The sequence below is a fragment of the Capsicum annuum genome, chromosome 7, assembly GCF_002878395.1.
Source record: "Capsicum annuum cultivar UCD-10X-F1 chromosome 7, UCD10Xv1.1, whole genome shotgun sequence".
Lineage (NCBI taxonomy): Eukaryota > Viridiplantae > Streptophyta > Magnoliopsida > Solanales > Solanaceae > Capsicum > Capsicum annuum.
Genome location: NC_061117.1, coordinates 171,577,074 through 171,592,129, shown reverse-complemented (window position 1 = coordinate 171,592,129; position 15,056 = coordinate 171,577,074). Strand labels below are relative to the sequence as shown.

Below are 15,056 nucleotides of genomic sequence, written 5' to 3'. Positions count from 1 at the left end.
CCTCCTTTAGAGTGACATGTTGTTATGTTATGGACTGTCATCTCCTTCAGAGTGACATGTTATTATGTTATGGATGGTCACCTTCTTCAGAGTGAAGTGTTATTATGTTATGAATCATCACATCTTTATCACCTCCTTCAGAGTAGCATGTTATTATATTATGGACTGTCACCTTCTTCAAAGCGACATGTTATTATGTTATGGATCGTCACCTCCTTCTCACCTCCTTTAGAGTAGCATGTTATTATGTCATAGACAGTCACCTCTTTCAGAGTGGCATGTTATTATATTATGGACCGTCACCTCCTTCAGAGTGACATGTTATTATGTTATGGATCGTCACCTCCTTCAGAGTGACATGTTATTATATTATGGATCATCACCTCCTTCAGAGTGACATGTTATTATGTTATGGACCGTCACCTTCTTCAAATTGACATGTTATTATGTCATGGATCATTGCCTCCTTCAGAGTTATATATTATTGTGTTATGGATTGTCACCTCCTTCAGAGTGACATGTTATTGTGTTATGGATCGTCACCTCCTTTAGAGTGACATGTTATTGTGCTATGGATTGTCACCTCCTTCAGAGTGATATATTATTGTGCTATGGACTGTCACCTCCTTTAGAGTGACAAATTATTATACTATGGATTGTCACCTCATTCAAAGTGGCACCTTATTATGTGATGGACCGTAACCTTCTTCAGAGTGACATCTTATTATGTTATGGATTGTCATCTCCTTCAGTATGGCATATGAAAACAAGGTTTCCACAATTGCCCTTCCATTGCATTTGCTACTACTAAGTTTAATGCAGGTGATTAATAGACACGCCACTCCATTCAAAGTGGCATGCTACATTTAAAATAGGTCATCTGTCTTTCAATGAGACACGTTGGACCGTCGCTCCGTTCAAAGTGACATGTTACATTCAAAATGGGTCGCTCGCCTTTCAATGAGACACGTTGGACCGTCATTCCGTTCAAAGTGGTATATTACATTCAAAATAGATCATCCGCCTTTTAATGAGACATGTTGGACCATCACTCCGTTCAAAGTGTTACATTCAAAATGGGTCGTCTTCCTTTTAATGAGACACGTTAGACCATCACTCCGTTCAAAGTGGCATGTTACATTAAAATGGGTCGTCCGCCTTTCAACGAGACACGTTGGACCTCATTCCATTTAAAGTGTCATGTCTGCCTTTTTATAAGACACTTGAACCATCACTCTGTTCAAAGTGGCATGTTACATTCAAGATAGTTCATTCGCTTTTTACTAGTACATGTTGGGTTGTCACCTCGTTAAAAGTGGCTTAATATTTTTAGAATTGGTTGTGCAAATTGATTCATCGACTATCTCAGCATAGTACGTTCAAACCCTTTTTGCACCAATTTACGTTTGTGTAATGTTATATTTACAACTAATCATTTGTTTGAGTTATTGTTGAGAGCATCCAAAAGGATGAAATTCTCAAATCAAACCACAGGTGTGGACGACTCCAAAAAGGATGCAGCACAATATAGAACTTTTTTTTAGCAGGGAACTGGACATAGTCCGAAGAGAAATATCAAACTCTTTGGACACGAGTTGAAGGACGACTTCTACCACCATCAAACCACAGCCCTTTTATAAGGCATGTAGGGTACTTTGGCATATTCTGGTTTCAGTTTCACTTTTAGGATATCTCTAAAATTATACTGGAAGTAACCTTCACTTTCCTTCAAATCCAAGTGATAACGTACTCAGAGTTTTGGAAATTATGTCTAGGTAAATCACTGCCTATAGATGGAAAGGATCCCATATTTCTGGTTAAGAAGTTACACACCTCTTTTCCTTAACTCAATTGACTTATCACCCATCCCGAGTCAAAGATCGTCTAAAATAAAAGACCATCTTTTTTTTGGATTGAGTCGAACTACAAGTAATTTGATTTTCTTAACATTGAGATATGTATATTGGGCTCCATGTTGAAAACTCGACTGCATTCCAACTTCCTCCCCAATCCCCTTATTCCCTAGCTTTTTTTTTTTTAATTTGAAAATCAGGATAACATGTGAATTCTTTGGAAAGTCATGCTTAAAAATCAAGCGTCATGAACTATAAATGGCCCGAATTCTCATGTAACCTGAGATATGTAGGAAACTCAATACCCAAGTTCGGTCATAACTCATTAAAACTCGTGTGAATATCAACCCCTTTCAAGAAATAAATTTATGGTTGGATAAAAATTAGGAACGTCAAACTCCCTCTGTCCAAGATTACTTGCATCCACCATACCCAATGGAGGGGCAGTTGTTGACACCTAATTTTTGTCCTCCACGACTAAGTTTAATCTTGAGTTTCTTTGATTTTAAATAAAATTACAACATTTATTTAATTCGAATAAAAAACTTTCAAACTATTTTCTAGGTAATTTTGTTGTTTTAAGTAGCGATTATATATTCTCGCATTTGTATATACGAGATTGTATAATTTTGTTACTCAAATACTTATTTTATGAGAAATTAAATTTCAATTAAGGGTTAGCTTGAGAATTAATTCAAACGGGTAAAATCTCGGTTTAAATATGATTTGTTCTCAAAAAATAATTTATTTGGAAAAATATTTATTTGATTTTTGTAAATCAAGAAACTCGAGGATTAAATTAGTTGTTAATTCATTTTAAATTTTTGATTCAATTTAGTCAATTTATTAAATTTGGCCTAATTGAAATTAACTTGGCCATAATTGCAATGCAATTGGCCAAAAGATTTCAAATTTGGTCAAAAATTAAATAAAACTGACTAAATCCTAAATTGGTTGGGGTTATTTTTTAAATAACCCCAAAATCTTCTTAATTCACACAATTCCCAAATTTCAACTACAACCCTGCCTAGACCCAATTAGTAGCCCATTCCCTTAAAAATTAACCTACAACACAACCCTGTTCCCCCTTCAAAATTGGGTCAGCCGACCCGACCCACCGCCCCTATAATCCTCCTCCTTACCCGATTAACAATAGCTTTAAGCAATGGCAAAACAACAACCAAGCATACAACTTCAATGTTAGCAGCCATTAACAGCGATTTCAATTTCAACGCAAAACCCGACCAATCGACAACAACTCGGTGAAATCCATCAACCAGTACACCGAAATCAACTCCAGCGGTATCAACTTTGATCCGTATCCGCAGTTTGAACAAAGTTTCTATAAGTTGGACACCTCACCAATCAATATCAATCGTACGAATTCGTACGATTTTTCCACCTCAACATTATCTTCCATTTAAATTTATGAAAATGTCCCTAAAATTCAAATCCCACATCGGCGGACTCTAAAAGTTGATCCCCATTCATTTTTATAATGACCCACTATTTTAGTTGGAAAAGGAATGGTTATTGTGAGGCAAGAACCCCATTGTAAGCGATTTTGCCATTAGTAAGGGTTTTCAAAGCCAAAAAGTCTTATAAGATTCCTTGAGCTTGGATTTTAGCAAAGGAAACTCAAAACTTTCCGACAGTGGTGAGGCAATTCCGAAAAAGTTCATCATCCTAGTTTGCTGCTTTGGAGAAGTTCAATCGGACTTCATATCCTTTGCATTCAAGCATTATTGAGTTCAAGCCTCCTACAAGTCTAAAATGGACTAATACATGAATAAACGGGATTAATATATGCAGATATACAGTAGTATACAATTGTATGTGCTGATACATAGTGTGCATACAAAAATGCAGCAACAATAGGGCAGATATACAGACAGTATACAACTGGTATACACTACAGAAATGGACTAAAGTCTATAAAAAATAAAGCCCAAAACTTGGACAGATTTGAAAGTGGGTTAAAAAGGGGCCCAAATCTCAACTTCTCTTTATTTATTTCCTTGTAATTGATACTTGATTACTTATTTGTAGTTTAATTTAATCTAGATGAATCTTCGGGGAGCAAATTATATTGGAATTATCCGTTTATGTTGGTGGTTTAATATTTTTAATTTTTTGATTCCTTTATTTTTGGCAAATTTAAGCTCGAAGAATAACTTGAGGATCTACTTATATCCTTTCATAATTATTATCGACTCAAAATCCAAGTTTAAAAAATTGGGTTAATTATTTAGCTCATAGTCTTAATTCAGTAAATTTGTTTTAAGTTAGAATTATTTTGAAACTTTAATGCTTAGTTTATTTATTACTTAGAATAAATTAAACGGATTAGTATCAAATAAATTCTATCAACTCAAAATAAGATTTTCAAATAAATTTAAGATTTTTTTTTTAAAACAAGTTTAAGATTTTTATAACTTAAGAAGTATTTTTCAAGTTTAGCGAAACAAGTTTAATCCACCGAATATCACATTTTGTGGATTTTTAAAAGTGCCTAACACTTCTTTCGGATTACTTGAACTTTTATTTAGACTCTGGTTATTTTTAAAGAGTCTTTCTTTCAAAATTGCCCTTTTAAATGGTCTCTTAATTTTCTTAAAATTTAGTAACAATTCTAAGTTATTTTTCAAACTAAAATTAAATAGACTTCTCTTCTCTTTATTTTCGCCACAAAGTTATGGATCATTTGACTAGTTTCGAAAACAGATCATAACAGTAATCAAGTTCAAAAGTTCTAGCAGCAACTCTTGGCTTCATAGTCCCTCTAGCAACCGGCTCTTGAATAATCAAAGTTAGTAACAATGTTTGGGGTTCCACATATTCCCTAGATATAGATGGTGTTTGGATAAAGATTATAAGTTGGTCAAACTAATTTAAAAGTCATTTTTTACATTTAGTAGTGTTTGGCAAATTTAAAAGTTGCTTAAAAAAAGTCAATTTCAACTTTTTAAAAGTCAAAAGCCAGAAGTTGTCCATTACCTACTTTTTTTTTAGCTTATAATCCATGAAAAGTTGACCAAGTAAAAGGCATTTGTGTCCGTTATAATTCTTACCTATTTCAAAATTATCCTCTTGTAATTCTAAAATACACTTCTCTTTCACTACAACACACTTCTTTTTGTCTTTATTAAATATTTTCACCTTTTGTATTTATGCGAACTTTATTCTAGCCATATTAGTACCTCTTTTGTATGAAACTTCTAATTTATGAAATATGATTTTTATGTATTAGTCTCATTTTTTAATATATTTATTTAAATTTGAACAATTATTATTATACAACATATGAATTTCTCTAAGAAAGAAACAATTCACCAACCAAGATACATGGAGTACACTCACTGAAGATATATAACTTCATGAACAATTAGTGAACGATTCATGTATATTTAACGATGCAACGTTCGTATTCGACAATGTTTTAATAATGATATATTCATTACTCAATCAACGAGTAATATATATTTTAATTAAGAGTCATTTTAGCAAACAAATAGTATCATTTCCGACTAACTATTTATCTATTAATGTAATTATAGTGATTAGTAACATATATATTTTGTTTGATGATTTAAACTCTTTCAACAAGAAAAAAAAATTAGCGCACAAATTTAATAGTCATTCATGAAAATATTATATATATATATATATATATATATATATACATACACACACACACTAGTCACATTTGGCCCGGGCTTAAATTAATATTAAATTTTATATTTGTAAACTTTTTTTTTAATCTTATTGCTATTCTTGTTTTTAATTTTATTTTTCTTACAGGTAGTTCGAACATATCTCAATATTTCTAATATTAGTCAAATTATTATTTTTTTAATTGAAAGAATACTTTTTTTCTCAAAGCTTATTTTAGATTTTTCGTTTTAGTTTCAGACACATGCATGCACAAACACTATTTTCCTTTCTATTTTAGTGGTAGTTTTGGAGATTAAAGTCTTTAATGATCCTAATCGTGTTTTATTTTATGTTGAATTAACTTCATCATTCTTTTCTCAATTCTTTTTCATTAAGTTTTTTCTAATTAAACTTATATTAATTAACTCATTTATTACAAAATAAAAAAAATCTACATTCAAAGTAATATAATAAATATTTAACACTGGAAATTGTTGTATGATAACATCAATAAAGTTAACTTATAAATAATGATAGAATTTAATTTAAATAATTAAAAGACTAAATTTAACAAAATACTTTTGTAGATGTTCCTTCATATAAAAAATAGATGTTTCGTTTTGTTGGTCCATTTTAACAAAGTAAGCGAGTTTTAAAGTGCTTTTTTTATCCATATTATTCTTAGTATTAAATAACTATATAAGTAAACGTAATTAAATTTATGATTTTAAAGCATCATTGATAAATTAGTTCACTAAAATACATTTTCAATCAATAAAACTTTACTTCAACCATTCCTAAATAAGTGCTCCTTTTGGTTTAGGCACACCCTTAAATAAACTTCACTTCTAAAAAATAAAAAATTACTTTACTAACTGATCACTCTTAATTAAATTTCGTCTCTTTTCAAATTTACATTGATTATTATAATTAAACTCAGAGGTATATTAAAAAGATTATGATCAAAATACTCTTAAAATTTTAAATATATATTTATTTAGGAACAAAATCACAACCGAAAAAAACACTTATAAAGAAATGGACTAAATAAGAATTGTAATAGGATATGAATGTAAATGATGGAGGAGCAAGAAAACATAACAAAAATCATGTAAAATATCAACAAGATACACGAATTAAAAATGTCCACTAAGAAATGAATTAAAAAGAAAAATACTGCAAAATGAGAATAGGCCACCTATATCAATTTGTATCAACACAAAAAGCTTAATATTATTATATTTATTGTGAGGACTACCAAATTTGGTCACCCTCACTTATAGTTAACTAGATACCCATGTCCGTGCAAGGCACGGGCATTTTGGCAACACTAATGTGCAAAAAGAGATCCAACTTTTGAAAAGATTATTTCCTACTTGTTTTAATTGTTTAGTATGGAGTAAAGGAAAAGAAATGTAATACAATGAACCGATGTTAACATAATACTCTCTACGTTTCAAAAAGAATGGTCTACTTTGACTAAGCATAAAGTTTAAGAAAATAAAAAAAACTTTTGAATCTTGTGGTCTTAAATTAAAATTGTGTCAAATGTACCAAAATGCCCTTTAATCTTGTGATCCTAAACATGTCATGTGGAAAGTTGAAATTAAAATATTGTTAAAAAAAATGGGTCATTATTTTTTAAACGGACTAAAAAGAAAAGCACGTCATTCTTTTTTAAACGGAGGGAGTATATACATTCAATGTAGTCATTTAATAAGGAACAAAAAGATATTTATAAAAAAATACTACCATGTCTAGATAAAAATATTATTAAAATAATACATGAGGACAAAACTAATAAATATAAGAAAAAAAAATATACATGTGTAACCATTTTATTACACCATAAAAATGAGTATAAAACTAATAAATATAAGGAAAAAATCATATGCATGTGTAACCATTTTATTTACTTCTATATATAAGTGAAGGTTGAGGTGACTAAAATTACCGAAATACCGTTGGTAGTCACCCCAACCTCCACTTATGTATAGTAGTAAAGTAAAGTAAGAAATAATATCCATGTTTAACCATTTTATTTCACCATAAAAATATAAGGACTAAACTAATATAAGAGGAAAATCATATGCATGTGTAACCGCTTTATTTACTAACATATGTAAGTGAAGGTTGGGGTGACTAAAATTATCGAAATACATTTGATAGTCACCCCAACCTTCACTTACGTATAATAGTAATAGTAATTTATTAATTTTATCATCATTTTTATGTTGTAATAAAATGGTTGCATATGCATATTATTTTTTTCTTATATTTATTAGTTTTGTCCTCATTTATTATTTTAATAATATTTTTATTTAAATCTTTGTAATTGAATTATACATAGTAATAATTTCTTAAAAATATCTTTTTATTTCTTATTAAATTACATATTTTTTATACTCCAAAGGTATTTCGATAATTTTATGGTGCAATAAAATAGTTACACATGCATATTATTTTTCCTTATATTTATTAGTTTTGTCGTCATTTTTATGGTGCGATAAATTGTTACACATGCATATTTTTTTCTTCTATTTATTAATTTTGTCCTCATGTATTATTTTAATAATATTTTTATTTAGATCTTTATAATTGAATTATACATGATAGTAATTTTTTATACATATATTTTTATTCTTTATTAAATGATTACGAATGGTATTTTGATAATTTTATGATGCAATAAATATTTCAAAATCGATGTATATCCACATGCATGTGTAACCATTTTATTTACCATTATATATAAGTGAAGATTGAATGATTAAAATTACCGAAATACCCTTAGTAGTAGTAATAATAATAATAATAGTAATACTAATACTAATACTAATACTAATACTAATACTAATAATAATACTAATACTAATACTAATACTAATAATACTAATACTAATACTAATACTAATACTAATACTAATACTAATAATAATAATAATAATAATAATAATAATAATAATATGATACCATGTATAGGATTTCTTAGGCTGGGGTATGTCACTCAGCCTACCAGACCATATAATAATATCGAATTAAGCCTAAATTGGAAGACCGAACCAAAGCACTAATCGAAATAGAAAAGAATTTTAAGTAGTTTTATGACTGTATGGACTCTTTTACCCAAACATGGGGCCTGTCAGAGATTTAATAATCTTATGTTAAACCTGTGTGTCTAGAAGTTCTAATTGTGCGAAAATTCGCCCTTTTCTCAACACTACGGGCTAGAGAAGCACAACTTACTAGACGGCGTCACAGAGACAAGGTTAACATAAGTGTATTATTGAACTCGACTGTACCTCCATTTTGGAACCAAGTCAAGAAATTAAAAAGATTCTTTTATATTTTGATAGAGTCTGGAGCTTTCATAGTTAACATGTCAGCGAAGTTAAATCTTCAACATAGATATAAAAAATTTTTTTAGCCGGACATAGTTACGGCTGGATTATGGTAGAAGTTTAAGTAAATGAATATAAGTAATAAAGAGATATGTACCTGACTAGCCGGGAACCAAACTAAAATAGTAGTAAACAAGTAGCTTCTTCTTTATTTAATTCTTGAATATATTACAAAGAGAGAGAGGGAGAGAGAGAGAGTTTTTGAAAAATAAAAGGAGAGAATTTCTGAACTCCTGCCTCTTCTCTAGAATGAGGCGCCTATAAATAATAAAAAAGAGAATCTTGCACAGTAATAGATGGGTCCCTGTGCACAGTGATTTTACTATTACAAAGAGAAAATTATTACAGTTATATCTTATCCATCAGTCATGTGTTGTCTTTTCCTTTCTATTTCTTGATGAATGCTTCAACTTTTTCAATTTTTTCTTCTATCAAAATTTCTGAAGGTTGTGAATCAGTAATATCTTCAGTATTTGTTTCGGTACTATTCATTGAGATGTCTGAATTTTGCTCAATAGTTTGAAGTAATTTACCTCTGACCTCTGATAAATATTTTTCTATCATTTGCATTTTATTGCCGTCATGTGCAGATATTCTTTGGGAAACATAGTTAAGACTCTTTTCTTCCACCATAATTGATTTTTTGAGAATTTTTTCATATTTAGCAATTTTATTGACTATTTCCTCCCTTTGGTCATGACCATAGGTGAGTTTAGTCTTTGAATCTTTCCGAAGTAATTTGTCCCAAAAATTACAATAAAATGTTCGGTATAAGGCAGAAATTTGTTGAGTGTTATAGCCTATTTCTATGGACCAACGATGGATTCAAGGGATAGAGAATTCTATGTAGAAATACATCTGATCAATAGTATCAATTTTACAAATATGATCTGAAAGATATAATTCGGTTAAAAAAGGAGAAGACTTTTTCCATGAGTAATATAAAGAAGAATATTCTGGAGGTAACATTTTGACCGTAGGTCCATGTTGAGACCACCATTGAATAAACCAGTTTGGAATAGGTTTTTCAAATACTTTAGCACAAATTTTTATGAACCAAGTGTATTTGTACTTATAATTATTGTAATATAATACTTGAGAAAAGACTTTAATATAATCCCAGTAAGTAAAATTGGCAAGTGTTTGGCTCATTGGTCCCATTGGCATAGATCGTTAAGTCATTGACGAAATTTCTCATTCTTCAATAGAAATAAATTTTTTAATTACCATTTTGGAGTATACATGAATTCCAGGAGTAGTTTCTCCGAGAGGGCTGTGATCAAAGGTTGCACTCATCATCATAATCATTATCATAATAATAATAATAATAATAGAAACAACAGCAGCAGTAATAGTAATAGTAAAAAAAATATATAAGTAAAGATTTGATAGTATTACAAAAGATAAATTAGTAGTACACCAAATCTTTACTTATATATAATAGAAAATAGTATAATAGTAATATTGAAATTGAATTAAGAAAATATATATATTAATTTTAATTTGAATTATTTTAAAAATAAAAAATAATAATAATCACTTTACATATTGTTAAGAACTTTAAGCATATTTCAAGTATTTTGACCCAAAAAAGTGCTTAACAACACTTGTTTACCAAACATATCAATAATTTTTTTTTTTAGTTTCTCTACTTTTATTCAAACACATAACTGCTTATTTTTAAAATAAGTTTCAACACTTTCAAAAACACAACTTTTTTCAATCTATCCAAACGAGCTCATACTCAGTTTCTCTCTTGCCACAGCTATTTGACCATTCAAATGGTGTACCATCCATGCTCTCTCATCTGACCACACCATAGTCCTCCTAGTGTTCCAATTTTTCCCAGATTGCTTTCAAAAAGGGTCCAACAAAGAAATGATCAATAGATCACTTAGCTAAACGATACACTCACTAATGAGGTACCATTGTGTTAGTCTATCACTGGTGTAGAGCTTGCCATATAAGGCCAAGAAAAAGACACACTCACTATGGAGGACCAAAGTTATGATATATACATGTATAGTTTACATGTATTTCATAGTCAAAACCAATTATTCTTTTTGAAGTGTCTTTTCCATCATTGTGGACACTTTTTTTTCAGCAACAAGACAATATTTTCAGAAGTCATCTAATTACAAAGATCATTCTTTTTGTCTAACCTTCGGAGGAGAAATTACAAATCTGTTCCGAGAACCTAATTGTGTAACTTGAGACATCAAATCTATATATTAAAGTGATTCTACTCTGTCCTTCGAAAAATTTATTATAAAAATTGTCGATACTACTTTCAAAGATGGAAACAAAACCTATTTCGAATTGACAATCCTTTTTTTGGTGTCTATCTTTCTCTTAGGAGCTGAAACAACCGGAGAAGTCATAACCCTGATTTTTCTACATTTTACAACTACTTTAAAATATTTCAATAAATTAGAGTCCTTCACGATAAAATCAAATAACATGAAAACAAATCAAAGTTTGAAAAATACAATATGAACACAATATTTAAAATAGAACACCGGTAATAAGGAAAATGTAACATTAACATAATATTTGAAGAGTTATTGAACTGATGAAATATTTTGATAACATTATAAGATTGAAATTTTGATAAACAAAATTTGGATTAAGTTATGGATTAGTCCAAATTGGTAGATCGGGTTCTGGATTGTAACAAAAAATATATTTAGACCTTTTCGCAAAGTTTAGAGATTTACTCCAAAACTTTAACAACGATAACATATTTTGAACCAAACTTATAATGGGAGATATATTTAAACCTTTTTGCAAAGTTTAGGAGTATATTTACACCTAAAGTTTAAAAGCGAGACATATTTAGATCAAACTATTTGAACCTTTTCACAAAAGCAAGGGGTATATTTGACCCTTTTCCCAGGAAAAAATAGAATAGTATATTTGTACTGTGTAATTATATTTTTCTTAAATTGCACTCGTATATTTTAAAAAATGTCTATGATAAACTGGCCACATTAGTCATTGTAATGTGATATACACCACCAAAATTATTACCGTAGTATTTTGATTTTAACTAATAGTCTTATAGTGATACTTACTACTTCTTGTTTGAGATGTACGTTTTATTACAATATTCATAATAATCATATACAATTTTAGATTATGAAAAATGATTTTACTGAATCAAGTAATTAATGTATGAACACAATAAAAAAGAAAAGAAAATGTTGTGTACTTCCTTTATATGCTAAAAATTACAAACAAAAATGGACATGAAGTGAAGCCTCAGACAGCCGAATACACATCAATAATTTTCAGACGGTAATTCCAAAAATTCATATTTATAAAAAACCTCATTGGCTTCATTAAAAATCACAAAAAAAAATACTCGTAGTAATTTTTTTTGAAGAGAGAATAAGAGAATGTAATCGCAAGAAACGGCTCCGTGAAGGAATTGGAAATCCGTACACAGATTCCTATCAAAATGCGAAACGTTAATTAAAACTTGTATATTGGTCCAATCATAGCATCGTCGGTCATCGCATTTTGCTACCATCGACGTGGCATCGGACCTTAATAAAATACTCCCTCTGAGTCAAAACAGTTTAAATTTGTCCAAGAATTGAAATATTTAAAAACTGCATAAAAAATAAAATAATTATAACAGTCAAGACATATTTTGTTTGAATCTCAATCTAAAAAGTGGCACATAAATTAAAGCACAGCGAGTAATAAATTAGAAATGAAAAATAAAAACCTCAGGGACCCGTTTCAAATCACACACACAGCAGCGTCACAGAAGTCACCAACAAAATCCCGACCATTGAACAGAGACTGGGTAGACTCCGGTCAATGGTGGATGAGATATGAGAGTGGGAAACCTGCGCCGCCGGTGCTTTTTAAAGTGTCATACGGCACTTCCTATTCTTTGGGATGTCTTCCTCATCGGCACAAAAATAGACAAAACCTTTATAAAGACAACAAAAAAGAGAAAAGACGAAAGAAAACGCTGATTAGATAGAAGCTGCAGACGGTGGATGAATGAGTTTGGATAGGAGAATATAGCGGTTTAAATAGATGGACATGGTCTTCAAACCCTAATTCTTACCCGCCGCACGGGTTTGGGCCTTGATATTATTTTGTAGGCATTGGTTTGACAAGGGTAAAATTGTATTTTAATTTTTATTTTTTTTTTGTCAAAGAGATAAAATCAGTACTAATTGTTCGTGTTAGGATAATTAAGCGGATTCAGGATTTCAACTTTTCGGGTGCCAAGTAAATTTAATAATGAATGCGGAGAGAGGTGATTGGTGAGGCTGAGGCCGTGATCTTTGTCGGTGATTTCAAAAACTCCGACGATAACAGCAACAAAGATCAAAAAGTAGAGAGCTATGATGATTTGGAAATTGAGATTTGAGAAAAATGATTTTTCTTTTTATTTGAGGAGAGAGAATAAAATTATGCACTTTTTAATACAAATATTAACTATTAACATTTGAAAAATAAAAGAAAAATTCAATATAATTACTATTAATACTCATATAAAAAAGAAATTGCCAACTAGTAGTAGTTATTTGTAAGGCTTTACTTCAACCTAAAATTAAGAGAAAAAGTAAGGTTGCCAGCAAAGGTCGAACCCACATCCTAGGGGAGCTAATGTGACACTTTGCTACTCGAATCAAATAGCACTTCAATCTTGTGGATGACATGTTAATTATTTGACTATATTCGTGTATATATACAGAGAGCTTCCGTCGAAATTTGTGGGTGGCGTGGCATCTTCAACTCTCTTAATAGATCCGTCCCTGAGGATAACAATAATTTTGATCGATATCGGGTATCTTTATTGAAAAATATACGCAAATCATTGAATTCGTCTATGTGATGGATTAGCAACAACATACCCAACAACAAATTCCTCTATGTGATGGATTTGCTCTTTGCATTAATTACTTTTTAAAAAAAAAATTAAAATGTGAACATCATTTAATAGGGGTACTATAGTAAACTAGCCATATTATTAATTATTTTTCTTAATCAATGTGTCTTTTCAATTTGGGACGGGTAGTTTGGGACGGAGAGAGTATATACAAATACTTTTAGAAAATATATACTTACCCAATTTGCATAACGAACACAAGAATATACGTAAGAAACTACTTATTTTTCTAGAAAATATTTTTCCTCCTTCATATCGAACACACCCTAAAAAATATTTTTCAGGGTCAAAAATTATTTTTCTAAAATGTATTTTTACTCTTTAGCTGAACACTAAAATGTATTTTCTAAAAAATATTTTTTTCATTCACCAACCAAACACTAAAAAAAAATTACAAAAATATTTTTCATCCACCAACCAAACTTAAGAAAATAAATAAGAAATCAACTTGTTTTCCAGAAAAACATTTTCTAGAAAAATATTTTTCATGGAAAATATTTTCTCCTTCATATCAAACACACCCTTATTATTTTATTTTTCAAAGTAAAAATTTATTTAAAATGAAATAAACCCAAATATTTAATTTAGTTCTAAAAGATACATTTCAAACACTAAAATCGTGTAACAATTTAGATTTAATAAAAATTAGGTGTCCGCACATGTCATACCTATACTATCACAATATATACTTAATAAGTATCATTGACTTGTTAGTCTAAATCTCAAAGTTTGGATAAGACTTTTTTAAAATAAAAGAGAAGAAGAAAAGGAAAAAAAGATATAAATATCATCCTAAATTATTATCGAAATCTCAAAGACGCATCATAACTATATGAGGTCAATTTTGCAAGGTTTAGGACCCGCTTATAGTTCAAGTGTGTAATTGAAATTTAACTTATAGTTTAGGGGGATACTTATGCTTTTTCCTAACAAAAAAAAAGTAATAGACATATTATTTGGCACAAAACAATATTTACTATTGTCAAATGACAACTTTTAACATTTGCAAAGAAAAATTTAGTGTAAATTCACCTCACCCCAACCTTATAAGTCTTCGTCTTTTTTCTTTTGTTGAAAGGATATATTATATCACATTATGATAAAACTAGATTATTACAATCAACTTGAGTACTAAGAGTGCTAGAGGTACTTTCACCATCAAGAGTGGAAATAATATTAAATAGTCGTTTGATCATGAAAATTATTTTTTTAAAAAAAAATAAATTATTTTAC

General features: G+C 29.7%; 3 non-coding genes across 3 annotated transcripts; all 3 read right to left on the bottom strand.

Annotated features, from left to right (window-relative positions):
• Window positions 1-12,161: 12,161 nt before the first annotated feature.
• LOC124886314 lies at window positions 12,162-12,247 on the bottom strand. Its single transcript, XR_007043400.1, has one exon. It is a non-coding gene; the product is annotated as a small nucleolar RNA snoR77Y (small nucleolar RNA).
• A 57-nt stretch (window positions 12,248-12,304) lies between these two features.
• Window positions 12,305-12,457, bottom strand: LOC124886325. The gene has a single exon (XR_007043411.1). It is a non-coding gene; the product is annotated as a small nucleolar RNA snoR2/U65 (small nucleolar RNA).
• A 312-nt stretch (window positions 12,458-12,769) lies between these two features.
• On the bottom strand, window positions 12,770-12,835 carry LOC124886328. Its single transcript, XR_007043414.1, has one exon. It is a non-coding gene; the product is annotated as a small nucleolar RNA U49 (small nucleolar RNA).
• Between the last annotated feature and the right edge of the window lie 2,221 nt (window positions 12,836-15,056).